Raw genomic sequence first — 21,680 nt, 5'->3', positions numbered from 1 at the left:
TTTTTTTTGTGTCTCGCTAACAAGTAGTTGAATTCTTCTGTATGCTGTTCTAAGCCATTGGCGTTTCATTGTGCTAATCTAAGGAACACTACGCAATAAATTTATTGAGTATTGTTGTTAGCATGTTTAAAACCACGCCATTTTGCTGGATTAGTTGGTTGAACATGTCTTTGGATTTGTTGAATAACTGTCTCAATGTATTAATCTCCTTTGTTGATCCAGTGGTGTTTTGTGGGTTATTGTTGGCTGCTTATACGTATAATTTGTTTGGAATTCTTTGGTTGTTTGTTTTCTGCGGTGTATGTATATTTGGTTAGCATTTGGAGGTATATTCTTTTTGTATGCTGGGTTAGGTTAGGTTAGGTGGCTGCTGTTGATTAATTTGTGGTAGTGTTTACATCCTTTATAATTGGCAGGGTGTTCTCCACCGTACAGAGCACATTTAGCTGGTGTGTCCCTTGTTTTCTAACAGCTTGTAGTGATGTGGCCTTGTTCACATTTTACGCGTGTAAATGGTTTATTGCAGTACGTTTTGGTGTGGTGGTTCGATTTCAATATTTGTATTTTGTTTTACGAGTTTGTACACGTCTTTATTGTTTTTTGCTGATTCCAAATCTACGAAAAACAGATTTAAAAGTTCCTTAGTATATCTGTGTCTGGCGTTTATCTCACCTTGTGTCCTGATTTGCTTAGCTCTTCTTCGATTTCTTCCTAAAGGAGTGATGAAATATCTTCTTTTAGTTTTCTATAATTGTCTATAATTGTCTGTGGTATACAACTTATTCTGACAACATTGTTAGCCAGGCATTTATGGTGTACTTTCCTTGTTCTAAACAGTCTCATATTTGTGCCGCGCTTATCTGTGCTTTTAAGTTGCTGCCATGGTATTTTACTTGTGTTCTCCTCTTCATTACGTTCATCTTCACTAGTTAAGAACATTCGTACTAATTGCTGACTGTTGTATTCATTCTGTACACTATTATTCGTTGCAGATGGTTGTGGGTTGGACGCAAAGATTATTTCGATGAGACTCAGTTTGGCTCCAATATGTGGAAGTACGTCTTTATAAATTTCGAAAAGACATTTGGTAGAGTGCAATATGTGACATAAATGAAATAATAAAAAACCAAAGCAACTCACCAAAGATATACCTAATTAATGGAGAGTGGGAAACGCTCTTATTATAAACATTATAAATGAAAATTCGTAACTAAATTATCAATACTCGCGGTACGTGGCTGACACAATAATTTTATTAGCCATAATGTAAATGTAAAACACTGAATAGTAATTTCTGAAACCATTATCATGGAAAGGGGAACATTTCTTTGGAACTACCTCCTTGATTTATAATGAAAACGCAGAAATGTTGAGTGCCATGATTGGATATTATTTTTGTATAGAATGAAACCGTATTAACCATAAACCGTACTGAAGCATTAGAAATATAGATAGACAGACTTGAAATTCCCTGGATAGCCCACAAATATAATAAAGAAGCTCTAAGGACAGATAAAAAGTAAAATGTTACAAACTTATTAACTGAAAAACATTTAAGAATGGACCGAAATACCGGAAAACTCTTGCATATATTTAAGAATCTACAAGCCACCATCGGATCAAACCTATAGGTTGAATATAACTTGAGGGCATAATCAGGAGAGCCAAGGGAACGCTTCCACCACCGAAATGAGATGGATTTTGAATACTGTTATGAGGAATAATGAGGGAAATATAAGGAGAATATAATGGACAACTTCATTTGAAATCTGATAACAAACATTCATTATCGAAACTTTGGTTTCTTTTTATGGATTTGGAGACCTTTTTTTATTGTTATTTGTAACTAGGAATGAATATCAGATGAATCGAATTATTTTTCTTTATTCATATTATATTTGTATAAAAGAATTGTGATTTTTTCAAGATCTGAAATTTCGTTGTGATAAACTCTATTTTTCCTCTTTTTTTTTTTAGAAAATATCAATAAACAATCTTGTGAAGTATCTATAGAAAACGGTCCATATAAAATATACATCTAGCAAATTCAGAACGTTAGCAATTCTCTCTGGCAAACGGTAATATTGCCATTGAACAAAAATCAGTCGGTAACTCTCTCTACTTTTCCTACTTTCCTCTAACATTCTATGAGAAATAACTACAATTATAAATCTGCTTATAGAACCAAAAATAATACAGCGCTGCGGCATATTAATTGATTTTCAAATTATGCAAAGATATTCTGTAGAATGTAATGTAATGCCCTAGGTATTATGGTTAATAGAATATTTACATATGTGCTATATACACCTGTACAAACATCTTTAAAGGATGAGTTATGGCTCCTAAAATATTGTTGACTGTACATATCAATTATGAAATTCCAATAAATTCTGAAACCTAAATTTTGTACCACATGTTCCTGTTTTTTATTGGAAAATATTCTACATGCATCTGTCACAAGCATATGGTGATAACTAGAAACAAATCGTCGTTAAAATTAGCCTGCATTCCGTCGTTGGTCATTCACCGCAAAATTTCCATTGTTAATAGTTTCAAGAAATTCAATACATATTCTCGAACATTTTCTCTCCAAAATTAGAAACTTAGTAGAAATTCAATTATAGTCACACTCCAATTCCCTTCGGAAGTTCACATGTGTGTCCCAGACATTAGATTCGCTTTAACGATAACTGAATTCAGGCTCAACCAAATGTGGAACAAAAAAGGAATAATAGACAGAATGGTACAAAAGGACCAATTTTCATTTTTTGTTAATTAGCTACTGTGTCTTGCCATAAATTATACAAAAAGTTTTTTCAGCTTCATCAAGCAGTTTCCAAAGAACGTGTATACAAAAATTCAGGACGTATAATTACAATTATAGAAGTTTGAAAGCCGCTTCGAAGGAACAGCATATACACAAATTATTTATTATATATAAAACAAAGCAAAATTTTCAAAAACTAAAATTAATGCTGTGAGCTAAAAAATTATGTATTTATTATGGTTCTCATTTCATAAATTGAATAGTGAAAAGTAGTGAAATAATAACCTACCTACAAGGGTAGTTTGAATAAGTCACTAGGAGTAAACTAGTCCATTTTTTTAATCCTGTATGATTTTTCTTATGGAAATTGAATTACATGGTAAACAATCATCTTGTTCACCTTAAATCAATTGAAAATATAAACTCCTCCGTGTTTTTTTTAAATTTTACTTTTTCCATTCATGATATTACAATGAATAGAAGATTTATTATTATAAGATGAAAAACCAAGTTTCGCCAGAACAAATCAAAATCAAGTACTCATATCATTTATCATACAGACTCACATTATGACGCTCTTATGGTCGATTTCACAAAAATCATTCTTGACGGGTTCTTAAAATAATTTAACAAGTTTTTCTCAGAGTCTAATATTAATTATTATCAAAACAATAAAACTATTGTTTCGCGTCTTAATTCATTCAGTTATTTTTGATAATTTTATGAGTAATGAGTAGCCTGCAAAGCCTCTAACTGGATATGACAGAAGAAATTCATTGCTCCACTAAAAGATTACATTACATCTCCAATTATAATTCTTCAAATATGATATTGATGTGTCTTTTTACAAAAACTCCAAATGTATCAAAATTGATGCACTTGTCACAGTACAAAATTCTCAAAATCGTATGCAATTTATTTATTTGCTCAAACCAGTTATTTCAGCGCTGATCTTGGAATCTTAGAAGCTTTGGTTTGTCTACAGTAAGGGATAAGCGCGATTCACAACTCTCTTGGATTCTTTTCGTTAAACCCTACATAGGAGTGTGAACAAGTCAAAACAGTAAGTATTATGAGAAATTCTTCCAAATACTTTTTTCAGTCGTCACCTTTTGTAATTTTGATATTTAAACTCAAGTTAATTCTGATAATATGATGGCCACTATACTAACTGTAAAGTGAAATTTGAAAATAATCCGAGTGTTGCAGTTGCTGCTGGTGTTAAGACTAAAGATAGAGCTTTTGAATTTCTATTAATAATTGAGACTTGTTCCCTGATCAGGACTTCATTCTATTCTACAAACAAAAATTTGATATACCCGCAAAAAAGCTTTAATGATGTTGATTAATTAATAAATATCTGTTTCAACCTACCAGTTTAACGCCCCACAAACAAAATTCAGTAGCTAAACCTTTAGTAAATGGGAGTTTGTTAGTGCTGTAACTAGACCTACTATCGAATCCCTGTGTACAGTTAATTCGGTGTGATATGTAACCTTTGACTGATAAACAATAGCGGTTTATTTGTTTTCATTTGTTACTTTAGTGAATGCTGAGTAAACGGAAAATGTTCAACTCTTCTATTTTTAGTTTTTCAAGAAACGAAACGAAATATACATGAATCCCACGCGCGAGGAAGAGTTTTTATTAGAAATGAGTCACTTTTCAGAAGTATCCTTGCCAGGTCATCCAGCTTAAACACATCATTATAAAATCGTATATTTTGGTATGTTCTAAATTTTGTCGTTGACGAACTCACGATTGACATCCCCTCCTCATCGCAATGTCATACATTTTTGCCATTTGTTGAATGGTCCGATGTATAGAATATAAAAATGCAATAATGTCTTATCTCTATCTATCTATCCATGATAGCAACGTGAACTCCAGAAACTCTGTTTTCAAAATATGTTTCTTTGGTCTATGATCTTTTCGGGGACATATGAACGGAGAGCTATTCAAAGCAATTCATAGATGGGATTATTCATATATTCATTTTTATTGGAACAAAATATTTCAAAAATCTAGAATATTCTGAGTCGAAATTGAAATATGTCGATTTGAAGTTGTTTTTTAATGTTAAAAGATAATAAAGAAAAAGATTATTTGAGGAATTTTTTTTAATAACCTCTTTGTCATTTGCAAATTTACAGTAAAAAAATGTTTCAAAGCAATACATAAGTTATCCTGAAGGTAGGAATCTCTAAAGAAATCGAGACAAAATTTCAATCCTTATCGATACACCTACAACGGAATGGATGAAAACAGTATCTCATATTGAAATAAGATTTGCTGAAAAGTATTGAACAATAAATATTTTAGAAAATGTTATACCTAGAAGCTTTAAGTGAATCTAAACTATCAGATTACAGTTTGATCAGAGCCGCAATCAAATCACAAATACAACTATACTGTCGTGTCATACTAAGTGTGCGCAAATGGTACAAAAAATATTAACGCATCATGGATTTTGTAGAGATAGCTGCAGTAGGTACTTTTAGTCGAAAATACGGATTACAATAAAATAGGAGAAGAAATATAAATAAGAGTAAATATTATAAATAGAACCGATAATTTCCATTGTGTTTCTCCATCTAATAGTAATTAGTGGACTATTTTATAATGATTACCTTGCTGCACTTCACTAAAACAACATAATTGCATGGAATAGCTAAATCAAACAATTTCTGGTAAAAAACGAAGTTGATCAAACTGATTACTTGCAGTGAGTTGATTATCAAATATTATTATAAAAGTCACCAACGTAATGGCACTGTTGCTTAATAAAAAATTGCCCATCAGAGATTCGACTTGATATGACGAAGTTCCTTCTTAACCTGTGAATCTCTTTATGAACTGTTCGTAACTCAGGTTAAAAGACTGTTCAGTGGTTTGAGTAGAATCTGATTGAGATCGACTATGGGTCAACAAAGTTGATCAGATCAGATCGCAAACTGCTGATACCTTTGATTTTAACAACATTATTATTTGCAGAAATAGAAACAAGGAAAGTTAACTTGAATAATTCTATAATGAAGAAATAAGAAATGAATTTTCACATTTTGAAACTGTCTTAATAGTTTTCTAATATTCCTGCTCCTTGTTCCAATAATATTTTCATCGTTACATATCCCAGCTTATGAATTATCAGATTCAAACAGCAGAAGTGTATCAAATCCGTTATTTGTATTTGCCCTTTCGTACATCAACGAAACTAATCAACATATCTCCGTCGGGAAAAAGAAATACTTGGCGTTTGTTACAAACTACGATGTTTCTTACACATTGCCAAATCTTGTGTCCATACCGATTAACCTAAATCCAGCCCACTCTTTGTTCTTTCCAGTTTAGATAATTTCGAGAAAAGAACAAAACAAAAGCATGCTGAAGCACAAACGAAGACAACTAGAGATAACCCAAAGAGGCGAATCTCATACACATTCATGCACGCCGTGGAAAAAAATTCCGACAATAAATCTCCTATATTTACAACACCCATACGGCAAGCTCACTAGTTGCCTTGAAGTAGTGAAAGTCTTAATGTCCGTAGTGATTCCGATCTTAATTATTTTTTTATTATATTAATTCCAATTTGGAATTATCATGTCATAGTTCTTACGACTATTTTATTAAGTGCAAAATTATACATTACTCTCAAAAATATCAAATTACCAAAGATAATGAAAAGTGGGAGAGTTATGGAATATATAATAGTGTTTGATTGAATTATTCCAACAAAGCAAAAGTTAAGTCGGAATTCTTGTAATAGTTGATGATATTCATATGCGTATGTTCGGTATGCACATAAGGCTGTCCATTGACTATTTGACATAATCTTAAACGTAATAGAAATTACACATAAAGCAAAATTGGGACATTAGTATGTAGTTTCAAATATTGTACTTCAATGAGAGTTTTGTGAGATATTATTTGCAGTTATTGGCCCCGACATCCACAATTCCTACGCGTTGAATACAGCATTGCTCCATTTAAAGTGAACACCAATCTGTGATTCATAGATAATTCCTAATTTGTATGGATGAAATTCATGTGCTTTAATAATTCAAGCATCTTACAATTGATTAATTTCAGCATCATTGGATACCTTTCTTGTAAAGTTGGAATATTATTAAACAGTACATTGTTTAATGGGCATTTTGGGTATCAGTAATTGAAAGAGAAAATCATGTGGAGTCTAAATTGAAAAATGTACTTGACATTTTAGCCCAACCATATTTATTCTCTGTAGAGTTATGCACAGAATGCGGAAATTAAAAATTTGTTTTATTTATCTTTGTTTTATTCTCTAGGGACTACATTTTTGTAATTTCTCCTTTCATCTTATCAAGTAATGAGGTGTAATATTGTTCTAAATTTTTGGAGATAGTTTCATGACTATCAAAAAACCGTCGCCATCACTTTTTAAGTCAATGAAATCGTCTTTGCCTCTTCCGCCTTTAACAACCCACTGTCTTGACTATTTGGAATGTAGGGGTGGATCCAGGTTTCATCTACAAATATGAATCGATGTGACAAGTTCGATTCATTTTTCTCAAACTGCGTCACAAATGCCTGGAAAATATTCATTCTAATCCGATGAAATGAGCAAATGTGACACCCAATGCGTGGATACCTTTCGCATTTATAATGTCACTATAAGAAAATTATGTTTATTTGACTCTTATATTTCTCTAAACTTAATGAGATGGTCGTCCAGTACCATTTGGTAAATTTTTTCGATGATGTTGCTGGTTGTTTTTGGCCATCTCGAAAGCACGTCGTCATTCAATCTGATACAGACACATTTGAATTAAACTGCTCAAAACTTCACGGTAAATTATGGTGCAGAGTCTCAATACACCCTGTCTATTTCTTCTTCCATTCGCATAAGTATTCGCTTCTCAAAAACAAATATTGAATCAAAGCTCGATATTCAATTCTTTCCATTTCCACAACGATTCACCTATAGGATTGTCAAAGAGAAACAAAGTATGCAAAACGGCTGAAATTGTAATGAGAATTTCTCAGCTAATATTCATAAGTAGTAGTGTTGGTCGATTGTTTTACTTTGGTAAGCTTTTTTGATAAATTGTTTATAGATTTCATGGATTGTTGTTTCATAAGTTTCAAGTATATTTCCTTCAAATAATTCAATTACATTTCAAAGGCTCCTGTATTGATTTAAGCTCATTTTATTCTATCCCACCCTTCAATTTTCAACAGAATACATTTAATAATAATAAAACAATGATTAAGACGTACATGCATTAATTGAAATGTAGCTGAAACTAGTTTGAATTTTCACCAAAAAACAAATACAAATATAATTAAAAAATGATATTTGAATCAGTAGTATATCTGGTTTTGTTTGATATTTGAAAATAGTTTGAGTTTCAGCTTCCAGTGTATCCTTTTGAAAATACTCACAGTAAAGAGAGAAACGTCAAGACAGAATAAGATAAATGAATGAATATAAATCAACCTTTTACCCTATTAATTGGAAATAGACTCAAATGGTTAAAGAGAACGAATAAATTTTAAGTGCAATTTGATGGAAGAGTGACTTTTCGAAGAAAAAGTTACTGTGAAATAGGCAAGTGTATTCGAGTGTTTTATCGAACCGCCTACAATATGGAAGTATGTGATGATTTTTTCTCATAATAAATTTCCAATTAAACATACTGTTGATCTTAAAAGGCGCACTCGCTTCTCTACTGATAGTGAAGTTTATTTAGAGATACCATGTGATCAAACTTGTGTGAAGCTGGCATAAAAAACATTATTTCTAGGTAAAAAGGTTGGTCTTAAATTTCGAGATATGTCGGCATAGATATGCCAACACTGATATGAATATGTCAAATCTGACATTGCCATCATGATGTTTGACATTTTTACGTATTCAGAACGTGTTATCATACAAGTGCTATTTGAGTTTTTTATACACTTGAAACATTCATCTTGGTGAAAAAGGAAATTAAACATTTTTATGCGATGATTTTCTATGACTTTCAACTTAGATTGAACCAACAGCAGTTCTACTTTAGTTGATGAAACATCATCTCGAGCCACCTGATTTTCTTAATTCAATCGTGGTCGCACTTCGTTACAGGATGAATTTCATGACGGTCGTCCAAAATCGGCTGTTATGCCAGAAAACATCGATGCTGTGCGTGTGACATATAGTGAAATTGAGACATTTGGGCATTAGTTCACTCGCTTACATTCAATATTGCATGAATATTTGGTTGCTGAAAAAATTCAATCGCGGTTTTCAACAATCTTCCATAAGATCGTAATAGGTTCGTGATAGGGGACGATTCATGCATATGCATATGAACCCGCAATAACAACATCGATTTTATGGGTCTTTCAAGACGAGCTAAATCCAATTACTAAATTGATCGCGCACGAAGCACTTTGAAACAAATGGTTTTGGAGTAACTAGACATGTCTTTAAAGTTCTGTTAGAGCAGCTTGTAACGACCAATTATGAATGGGACATCTGTATTTGCTTGCCAAAAGTGATCAAAAAAATGAGGGATACCAATAAAGTTTGAGCTTCTAATGTATTTCTTTGAATGAAAACTTTGAGCGATTGAGGTATGGAGAAAAATGAAGGGTTTGCTAATTTTCTGAAAAATATGTTCAGTGCCGGAAACTCTACATGCATTAAACATCAGTTGCGTGCTAAATCTGATTTTCGTTTGAAAAAACGGTGCTTATTATGCGGCGATAAAGCAAGTGACGGAAGAAACCGGGAAGAAAATTAAACTACAAATCTTCCAATCAAAATATATGTTTTAAAAGAAGCTCAATGACATAGCATAAGTTGTTGTAACACGCATTGATTTTCAGTACGGTATAATTGCTGCTGATTCCGAATATTATGACAATTGTTCCAAATTTTTCCTAAAAATCACCACTGGAGGTGGAATGGGCCACATTAAAGATTAGTCTTGGAAAACTGCGACGGATAAACAGAAAAATACTTGTAAGAATAGAAGCAATATCTTCAGTAAATTAAAATAACAAAATAAAGTGGAAATGTGTGCGTTATTATATGTAACTTTTTTGACATTCAAAATCGCGATATGTTAGAAATGGGAATTTTTAGCCAAACCAGTACGAGTACAAGGACAGTTTCGGTATATAAAAACCATGAAAATCATTGAAACTAAAAAGTTCCATCTTTATTCAATTATTGCGCAGATCTGGAATCGATAAGGACTTCTAGAAACTTTTTAATACTAAGCCCAAAGTCTTCACCATAATTCAGATCTGAATAAATTTTTGTTAAGTAAATAATATCTATTTTGACCAGACTATCACTTATTTTTCAAATTTATTATTCCAATAATGATTTGATTTTGCTGGGAATATGAAAATGAACTTTGCTATCGAGTTCTGTTTCCATTCACGTCATTTCAGCATTGTCTGGATAGAAAATTACCTACTAAATTTCACTTTTCCCATTTTCTGACAATAGGTACGTTTTGAATCGTTGTAATAAAAATATTAATTATGTGCTGTGAGTGACATCTCTATTGATGAAACAAATACAAGTGATTGATTAACTTTCAATTGATACCCATAATATTGATTATTGGAATAAATTAATGTTTAGTTTCTTTGTATTGCAGTTCTACGAAAGTAGAAGATGAATAATATTAAAGGGAGCAAAGCAAATTCAACAGAAACAAGAAATATTCTGAAAATCGAGTAATGCGAAAATTTTGAAAACAGATAATGGATGAACCAATTTTTAGTTTCCTAATTATAGAGAATACAGGGCAGTATTGCAATATGTACAATTGATTTATATTTTGGCTCAGATTTATAAGAATTCTTGTATGTGATCACCTTTCACTAATACTAATATGCCGAAGAATCCCAACTCTACTGTTATTTTTGTAGCAACTATCTGCGATTTTTCGTTTTGAGTGGTTGACGGCCGGGTTTTAACCTTTAGTGCTCCTTTAGTTATCCTAAATGACGTTCTTACTTCACATGTTCCGATTCGTTTGTATTTGAAATTTATTTGTCTCAAGTAATTGAAACTCTTTAACACCATAAATAGTGTCGATCTGAGTTTGTTTAGATAAAAACATGAAAATCACATCAGGTTATGGGTGCCAGTTCGATTAACTGCGTTGTGTTGTGTTCTAAGATCTAAGCAGCCTATAGTCTGGTCGAGAAAAAATAAACCTGCCGAAATTAGTTCTCCGTCTCGGAAAAATATGGTTGATGGCTTAATCGATCCGGAGTGGCATCCCGAAAAAGACGTCTTTCGTCTTTTTTCCGGGAGAAAAAAATTACAATTGTTATTAACAAAAAACTGGATGAAAAAAAGAGGGGTCCAGTTTTTTGAAAATTTCTCAAAAAGTATAAGTCGTAGGTCAAATATTCAAAAAGATTCTGAAAGAGCAGGAAATTTCAGCTAGGAAGTCTCCGACTCCCGAAATCGTACGACCAATATTTATAATTTTTATTTAACATTGAAAATAGGCTCCCGCGCGGCAGTTTTGGCATGCGCGCGACGCTGCCATTTCGGAGTCTCGCTTTTAAATAATTTTTTTATGCAACTAAATGTTTATAAAAAAATTTCAAAAAATTCAGGTATTATCTAGAGACTTCAAAGATTATGACCCCGTGTTTTAGAAAGTTTAATAACCATTTTTCAAAAAGTTAGACTATTGTTAATTAACAGTTATTTTGCTGAATTTCGCTGTTATAAAAGGCGGTGTAAAAGTTTAAATAATTATCCTGAATTTTTTTCCTCTCGTAGATTCCTTTTTATTAATATCCTGAACAAGATGGCATAAAAAAAATTAAAAAATTTTTTTATTTCATTAATTATTAATTTTTAATCAAGTTAAAAAAAGAAAAATTGATATAATATTATTTAAACTATTTTTTTTTCAATAACTTTAAGCCAGGTATGATTTTATATTCATCCTTGGCACCATATTGGAATTTTAAAAATTTGTTTATGCCATTTGTTTATAAAAAATTTTTAAACAAATGGACTAATTGAATATTTTTCAAAAATTTTTTTTACCACATTATTAGCCTGAGAAAATAATGATTTTTAAAAAAATTTTTTTCTTAATAACAATATCTTATTGTTTATAATCGTTTTTTTAATATAACTATTATTTAAATAAATATTTAAGAAATTTTTTTTTCCTTAAAAATCATTATTTGCATTTCTCTACATAATTGCAAAAAAAATTTTTTTACTCGTAATTTATTCATTTGTTTATTAAACAAATTGTTATAAACAATTTTTTTTCTTGTTTTATTTTTTTTTTCGGTAGATGAAAAAATTAGAAAAACAACGATCTGCAACAATAGGGTAAAAAAAATTTTCTACTATTTTTTATTGAATTTTATAATTTTACTGTATGACTATTTTTTTTATATTTTATAAATATTGGTCGTACGATTTCGGGAGTCGGAGACTTCCTAGCTGAAATTTCCTGCTCTTTCAGAATCTTTTTGAATATTTGACCTACGACTTATACTTTTTGAGAAATTTTCAAAAAACTGGACCCCTCTTTTTTTCATCCAGTTTTTTGTTAATAACAATTGTAATTTTTTTCTCCCGGAAAAAAGACGAAAGACGTCTTTTTCGGGATGCCATTCCGGATCGATTAAGCCATCAACCATATTTTTCCGAGACGGAGAACTAATTTCGGCAGGTTTATTTTTTCTCGACCAGACTACTAGACGTGATCCTAGAAGTGCCGGTTTTGCCTGCTTGCGTATAAAACCAATGATTGGTGCAAACTATCGGCCGACATGGAAGAATCGTATTATGGATATATTGAAGTTCTAAGATGCGTTGGAATCGTTGATGGTACCAAGAGGAAGCCTGTGTTCTCATCTGAAACGCTAAGTAATTGCAGGTAGGCTGTCACCTAGGGACATTCTGGTTGATCAGTTTGACAACAAAACTGAAGTGAAGTTCAGTTGTTTAGACAGTGTCTTGATTGTTTCAGCATAGAATAAGATGATACCGAAGGCGCCCCATCCATTTTATCTCGTGTGAAAAATCAATACCGTGAGTTTGCTGCTGGCTTGAAAATGAGTAAGATAAAAACCGTCGACGCTGTTATTGAGCTGCATATTTCACTTGAGCTTTTTGAATAATTCAAGTTGAGTTATCTACTGATGAAAGCAAGTGAAAAGAAGTCGGTACCAGATTTCTAGTCTACTTTGATTTTGCATAAATGTATTGTTGCACCAGCTTCCAAATCTGGTTAAGTGCTACAAACAAAAAGAAGAAGAAGAATACTAAGCATTCGAAATACAATTATTGTAGCTCTAAAGATCATTGGATTCGTCAATGTCTCAAGTGGAAAGCTAATAGAAAGCCTAAATATTCAGCAAGAGCAGGCGGCACTAGCGCTGCAACAGTGACCTTTATCGGGGGTGAACCAAAGAGCTCACAAGCTAATAAGACCGATTACCGTGTTGCTCTGGTCTCGATTAGCAGTGACATCAACATGGCTATCACAAATGACCAGGGGTCGACTGATAATGGAGCTACACGCCACATTACATAAAATTTAAACTGGTATACTGAATATTATCCTTTTTCAGTATCTACAAACGTTACTGTCAAAGCGACGAGAAATGATTCAATCGAAGCTCTTGGCAGTGGGACAATTGAAGTGGCCGATTATGATAGTGGCAAGTTCATTATCAAATATTCACGCTCAATGTATCTGTCCTTGCTGCTCACGATCGAAATCCGAACAGCAAGTATTTGTGAACAGACGGTCTTTAGAGGTGACCGTGACCGGGCGGAAACTTTCATCGTTTACATTTGAAATTTATTTTTCTTACGTAACTAATACTGTGTAACAACATAAATAACGTCGGTCAGAGTCTATTGATTGAAACATGAAAATCACATCATGATAACATATATGTACAGGAAGCGTAAAGTGCTGTGTCTTGGAATATATCAGTAATTATTTGATACCGCTTGATACAAAAAGTATTTATTGACGACGCAGTAATTTTTATAATAAATAGTATGTAGTGCGATAAATATGAAGATTGTGTATTGTTAAGATGAAGATGAAGAATAAATTTATCTAAACCCGAACAGCCAACATCTGTGGCTAGAAAAAACCCGTCGCAAAAACAGTTCGATTCGATATGAAAGTCTTGATGTATATCTGGTGGAATTATTAACGTACTTCCACATTATTCCAGATAATCGAGCTATCAATGTAGAGGTACCTCTCCTACCAGTTCCAGCATGTAGTCTGGACTTTGCAACGTCAGAGTACTATCTATTCAGATCCAAAATAAAATTCTTACCTGGGTAAAAATTTTAATCCAAAGGAGATATTAGAAAAACAGTGCATCTAATCCCCACTAATGTTTTAAACAAGGTCTCAAAGAGCTGCAAGTTGAGTTCAGGCTATAGAATACGATGAGCTATACTTCGAATATTGATAAATGTAGGTGTGGTGATAGAGAGAGCAAAGCTCTAGTTCAACCAGTTTGGGAAAGATCGACACTATGATCACAATCGAAGGCTTCTTGGTATAGGCTAAACAAATACAATTATGAATCGTTTGTGTTTGTTAATTTATATGAATCTAAAATAACTAGAGAATTGTTGTTGGTGAATGAGATTAACAGATAAGTTTTTTGATTTGTGTTTTCAAACTTTAAACCTTAATTAATTAATTCTCATGAGTATCGTCATTGAGAGGTTACTAAGGTTTGCGGTTTTTTAAAATTTCGGCATTGCAACTTGAAAATATCAAACTTCATTGCAAAATCTAGAATATATAAATAAATAAATATCATAAAAGGATTAACATACAAAAAAAAATAAAAATCAAAAGTTCTTTTAGGCCATGTTTAAAATTTGAAATTTCTACCGGAAAATGTATGCAACGTTCGGAAACTGTGATCAAAAACTTGTTGTGGACCTAGTCCACAATCAGCAGATAGAAGATCTACTTCGGTAGTTTCTATAAAGCCATAATAGAAACAAATACAAGAGCGGTAATTTAGGATGGAGTTATTGAAATTGAAACAGGTGGTATGCTTAAATCATTTTCAGATAAAATATTATATCATATAGTTATGCCATGAAGATTGTGAAAGAGGTTACTGTAATAAATAAAAATACGTTTGCATAGATATAATCGCCAGTAAATTTGAGAGAAGAAAGTAGTCTGCTTCATGTTAACTTAGTACAAAGGATATATCTAATCTACATATTTACGAGCTACGATGATTATGAGCCGGACGAGCATCCAAGATCGACCATCGTGTAAATCTCAGGAACGAATTATATTTCAGCGTCAGATTACAGAAAATATGATAAAAGTGGCCCCGACTAACAATTGTTATCAGACTTTTAGGTCTACCACTAAACGACGTATTTGAAAATATTTAAATTCCTAGTAAATTATTTAGCGAAGTATAGATATAGATGTAGATATTAAGATTTTTCTTGACAAATTTTGATGGAACGACATAAGTTCAAGTTTCTGTTCAGATATATCTTAAGAAATGTGTAAGCGGCGAGATATCACTCAAATGGTCCTACACCACAGTCTGAATGTTCGACATTTTGATATCAACCTGGATTATTGCAATTGTATATTAAATGTGATACTCGACGATACTTCCGTGAATTTTGTATTTTGTGGATAAATAACATTACGTTTAGAAGTAATGGTAGAGTAAATCGCCATAATATGCACTACTGGTCCGAAACAAATCATCGTTGTATGCAGGAGAAGTCTCATCAGGTTCGTTGGTCTGTAAATGTGTTGTATGGGATTTTGGACTGACAAATAATTATGCAGTTTTTATAGTGAGTCAGTTAGATGCCCAGACTTTTTAGAAACGAATTGCCACTTATTTTAAAAGACATATACCTTGATATTCGTCATGTTTTTCGATATGTTAGTTACTCAGCACATTATTTCATATATGGTCGGCATTTTTTAGATCAAATGTACCCTGATAGGTGGACAGTACATCAAAGTATACTTATTGGGCCATCTAGATCTCCAAACCTAATTTGCTTGAACTGTTATTTGTGGGACCGAATAAAAGATCCCAATCATACCCAAGACAAGAGATGATTAAAAGAATACAACAGGCAATACTGAGTATTTCAATGGCAGAAAGTACCGTCAGCGACTAAATTCATGTATAGAAAATAATGGACGACCTTTTGAACACGTGGGGCACCACTAATTGCGTAGCTACTTATCTAAGTTATGAAATGATTTTTTACATGGTTTTTCAATGATTTATTTTCATTGTCAGTTATATTATCTTTCCTTTCAAATAACAACTCATAATAAGATTATTATTAGAATTTTTCTGTTTGGGCGAATAGACAGTAGAAGAAAAATTCTCGTCATTCGCACATTTCTTCAGATATTAGGAAATTCAAAATTCGTACTGACATACTCATACAGTCATACCCAATATTATTTGTTATACAATCGTAATAAACATGAATTTCAATCAAATGAAATGTCAGAATTAGTCATTAATTAATATGAATCAATTATTTCATAGTTTTCAATTAAGTATCAGCAGATGTATAAATTTTGGAGATAATCCCAATAATATGCAATAATAAACGGATCGTTATAAAATTACAAGGTAGTTGTATAATTAACATTTCCATTCCGGGCCTTATATTTGACGCTAAGTGATAAATTGAATAAGGGATTAGACTCAGGAGCTGTTCCGTTTCATTTAACGGTGTTTTCCAGTTGACTGCGAAACATCGTTAAATAATTGATCTTTTGATCTTTTTTTTTAATTATACGTATTAAATGGTTATTTTACGCAAGAAGAATTTAGTTTAGATTTTTAGTACCAACAATTACTTATGCTGCATATATTTCAGTTAGTATGTTTTATACCTCCATCCTTATGTATTGAAACAAGCATAGAAGTAAAGCTTGTCATTTTTCTTTTGTGATTGATGTAAGATGTGGTTTCATTATCTCACATATGGATCCTGAATTACTCATGAACATTAAGTTTTGTTTAGTTTGAGAAAAGTGTTAAAGAAGCACACTTAATACCAAAATCAGTCAAAGTCAGTATTTACTAATTTCAAAAACAATTTTCTAGCGAAAAGCGTTATAAAATTGGGAATTAATTCATACACCCATCAAAGGAATAAACATTTAAACAGTTTCAAACAGCTTTCTCCTTTATAAAAATGCGCCTTGTCATACATCTCTTTTGATTCGAGATTTTGACTTCTAAAAGTCTACCTCAATCTAATTTAGCTCCACTTAACTGATACACTACAATCCAAGCAAATAATAAGCAATAATCAGTGATTTCATAACGCGATTTTCTACAATTGCATCTTCTATTTCAGTTAGTTCAGCTAGTTGCTTGGCCAAGAATGACACTTGATGTTTCAGTTCATCAATCAGCTTTTCAAATGCCTCTATAAGTATGTCATGTGGTATTTTAATTGAAGGTCTGCCTGCTGGATTATCAGAATTTCTTGGTACTCGCAGATAATCACGATAACAATGTTTATGATATCTCACTTCCATTGTAAATAAATCAGCTGGTTGTTCGCAAGTGCCAATTTTTGTGAAAACATCATCTTTTTTTTTCGGGCAGTATATAAAATTTGTTCCGCTGCTGAAATTTCAGAACATAAAAAAAGAGTTTTGTTCTTATTTCTTGTTTGTTTACCACAGATTGAACATTTCTGTTTCGTATCAAGTTTTAATTCACTTCTTGATGACCGACGAACACGTTGGCTACCTGAAACATTTGCTTCTGTAGAGGAGGTGGAAGTAGAGGCATTCTCCTGCTTTAGTAATGCTAATTCTCGACGCCTTATTTTCTCTTCACTAATATAAGTTGCAATACAAGCTCGATGCCAGGAACAATTGTGTGCAGTAAAGCCTGTATCACTTTCTATTTTCTTACTAACAGCATCTTTCCTGCGATCCGCTGCTTTAATACTAATAAACGTTTGTGGTTTTGGATTCTTCACTAAATCACCCGTTTTATCACAAAACAAACACGACAATTCATTTATCTTTCGCTTCTTCACATTTATCACTTGTAGTGACATTGTCAGCGCTTTTGTTTAAATAAATAACACTAATAAAACAGTCGACTGCGAAAAAACTTAAATATTATTACTTAAATACGCAAAAATTAACCGTTGGGCTACAAATTCTTTTCTACTGACTACTCCAAGTGTTATGACTCAGTAACGTGCCGAGCAAGAAGAAGGGGAAGAGGAAAAGGAAAACGGACCAGCACAGCTGCCGGCAACATGTGATTTTCTATTATTTAGGGTCGCAGGTAAAAGAATTTGAGCATAATTGCCGGTCCTCACATTTTGCATACTCAACTCCATCCAGCGCCTGGACTATATATATTTGTGGATAAAACAACAATTTTTTGAAAATTCATAAATATTTTTGTGTTCCAGTCAACTGAAATTATCATTTAAAGTATCTAAGAAAGCTTTTTCTCCATCTATTAAACTAATAATAGAGCCATACAGAGCAGAAAGTGTTGTGAAAGCGCTTTTCATAAAAACTCCAAAATTCGGGTGGAAATATTTCAGCCATAACTCAAAGCAAATTACATTTTCTGCAATCCCCCTTATAAGATCATCTAGAAATGTCAGAAATTTTACTGCTCGGTGACAAGATCTTGAATTATAGACTAGAATGTGGAAGGGAATTCCATGTAGTTAGTAGAAGTCACAATCAAATATTTTTCTCCTCAACTGTACAACAATAAATATATAACTCTTGGGAACACAGACCATGAAAAGATTCATTATTCTACTAGTATAATAATGAGCTCTCATTATTTTAGTAGTCACTAATTATGGAAAACTATAACAAAATTTCATTTTGGGGGATGTGATCTAATAGGAACTGTTATATTTTATTGGAAAAATTTCTTTAGATTTGCAATGTAGGCCTCCGAAATTATTCGGAATGGTTAATTTCAGTATTAGGACACTTATTTCAAGGAAGTTTCGCAATTCACATGAAAAATTTAACAGACTTAGTACAATATTTGAATATTTGATCATGTATATTTCTTCGAGAAAGAATTTTCCCTCACTTTATCACTATTATTTTTATTAAATCAGTAATATATGAAAACACAGTCGACGCTTGAAAATAAGCTTTATTTATGACCACCATTGAAAAAAACATTTCAAAGCTCGTATAAATACATGAAATTACTTGTTATAAATACGTCTAAAAGCATGCAAAAAAGAACAATGCTTTTTAAATGGAGCTTTCAATGTAACACCCAAAGAGTGCGAAAAAATAACGATGTTCTTTGAATGGAATAATCATTATAACACTCTTTTATATTTGTATATTTAACAAGTTACCTTACATAATTTTGTGTTTTGTGTTTTGTCAAAGGTTCTGTAATTATAATAATTTTGTACTGCCATTTATAAGTGTGAAACATCATTGTTATTTTGCAAAATACTTTTCAAACTATTACTGATTGTTAAGCTGAATAAACATGGAACTAGAATCTGATTGCACTCCTGAAATTACAGAAATTGCGAGCAATAAAACTCGAAACCTGCTTCTGGACAATTCAAGAATAGTAGTATACGTAACTAGTCCCGAATGTTGTCTTTTACTGGACGAGGCAAATTGCAGGGCGAGCCGCAGACGAGTCCAGTAAAAAATCACTTTCGGGACGTATTACGTACAATATTTTTTTTAAACAGGCATTGCACCATAAACACAATCAAATCTTCCGTTTTCAACTAAACGTCAACATATGTCAAGTTATTTTATAGTTTTAAATATTTCAAAACTCGGTTACTATAGAAACTAATTGACCACTATCTTAGACTAACTATTTTATTATTTTTTTCATTAAAGATAGGCTGGAAAGTATATAAAAATGAGTCCGCTAGAAGCTTTTACCGGACTATCACAAGTCACAAGGAGAAGATATATCAGCAGTTCAACTACCCGGCAGACGAGCGGAAATCTACCGCCGTAAAAGGCTACACAGATACTTCTGCACTGGAGGAGCCAGTCAAATCGACACTTTACGATTTTCTCGATACTAGGGTGCCTTCAATCTCAAAAATAGAAACTATAACGTCATAATTTTACAATTTGCGAGGTTACAGCGGAAGGAAAAAAATTAACAAATGTAATTAATAATATAAACAATTGTCCCAATTTCACTGTAAATATTAATTTGAGTAATTGAAATCAGTTTTTATGTTAGATTGAAATTTTATCACAAATATACGTTTATAAATCTATTTTGAATAAACTATTTTTTACTCTTTCCATTCAACTATTGGATTCACATATTGTTCTCTTCAGAATCAGTTTTATATAATTTTTTGTCTCTTATGTCAATTTTCTATTTTTTGGTTGCCAGGTGTTAGAATTAAAGCAACGATATGTGATATATAAATAAGGAAAAGTCTTTTTCTCCAACCATCAAAAAATGTTGACATTTTTGTACTATTTTCAGGTGCAAAAGTCATCAATTCCTTTACCGTACAAAAATTTGCTCGTTGCTTAGCAACACTTTTAATCCTAGGATTAAATGTAATTACATTTAAGTTCTCCAATTGAAATTTGAAGAAAAAATCATTGTCTCTTACAAACTTAGTAAAACAAACTAATTGGGCAACTATATATAGGGTATTCATTTGTTATTTATAGTGATATTGAATGTTCAATTGGCACAATTATTGCTAAAATTCAAAGCACCACTGAAATTATCACTAACAATTTTCGAACAATTCAAAAGATTTTCATTCAAATTTATTACCAAATTATTAACGTTTTTTGAATAAAACTAACTTTATTTTAATTTTGACTTGGTTGGAGAAAAAATAGTATATATCATACGGACTAAAAGTGCCTATTTTTACTCGCAATTTTGCATTCACTCGGCTGCGCTGCGCTCCGCCTCGCAACTGCAAATATTGCTCGTAAAAAAATATGCACTTTCAATTCTTATTATATAATATACTATTTTTCAACAACTGCTATGAGCTAACTTAATTTCAAAACCACATATTGCTCACATTTTAAATAGTTGACACAACACACACACAACTGTCAAATTATAGAAGTTTTTTACTTTCTGAAGGTAGTTTTCATTCGTGGTTTGATGAAAATCGCAATTTCAAAAAAAAAAAATAATGAATTAGCATACGAAAATTTATGGAATATAGAAGAAATGAACAATAAAATCTTTTTCGGAAACTGTACTTTTGGTATACTAGGTCGAAAGAGGCGTCTACACTTTGGTCACAATATTCAATGTTGCGGAGTTTTATCAGTTTAAAAAATAAAATTGATATATCCACGTATCAGAAATTACATTTATATTTGAACAGAAAGTCCGACAATTATGTCCCAAGAAAATCAAACGTATAGATAGCAAATGAATTGCGGAGATGCTTAAACGAAACTCCAGACGAAGAATATCTACAATAAACGTAAATTCATTCAGTAGGAACTATTTTTAGAATGTAATTTTATTTTTTCCTCGAATTAACATGCATTTTTATAATTAATGTGTTTTTCAGTAGATAAAAAGGTGTCATCTATTCGTCAAATCCGATGTGAAATATGTCATATTTTATTAGAACTAGGTATATTGAGGTTTACAGTGAATTTGGATATGAGAACTGAACTTTCTATAAAAAAAAAATTCAAGCTGCCGGTAGTATTTATTCCTTCTTCAGAGAAATTACAATACAGAAGAACACAATGAAAAATAGAGCAAGTAATAGAAAAAATGTAGAATCTATAATGACCATGAAAACCCATGAATAAGAGATAGCTAACATCCAATTTACGGTTAGGTCCTTGTTATTAGAAATACTATGTATGAC

At 31.9% G+C, this 21,680-nt stretch overlaps 1 protein-coding gene across 5 annotated transcripts in view; it reads right to left on the bottom strand.

Annotated features, from left to right (window-relative positions):
• LOC130901434 (metabotropic glutamate receptor 2) overlaps nt 1-21,680 on the bottom strand; it is a 602,363-nt gene that overhangs the window by 92,752 nt on the left and 487,931 nt on the right. The window lies entirely within an intron of this gene.

The sequence above is a fragment of the Diorhabda carinulata genome, chromosome X, assembly GCF_026250575.1.
Source record: "Diorhabda carinulata isolate Delta chromosome X, icDioCari1.1, whole genome shotgun sequence".
NCBI lineage: Eukaryota > Metazoa > Arthropoda > Insecta > Coleoptera > Chrysomelidae > Diorhabda > Diorhabda carinulata.
Note: the sequence above shows the minus strand (reverse complement) of the source record. Positions and strands in the feature narration are given on the sequence as shown.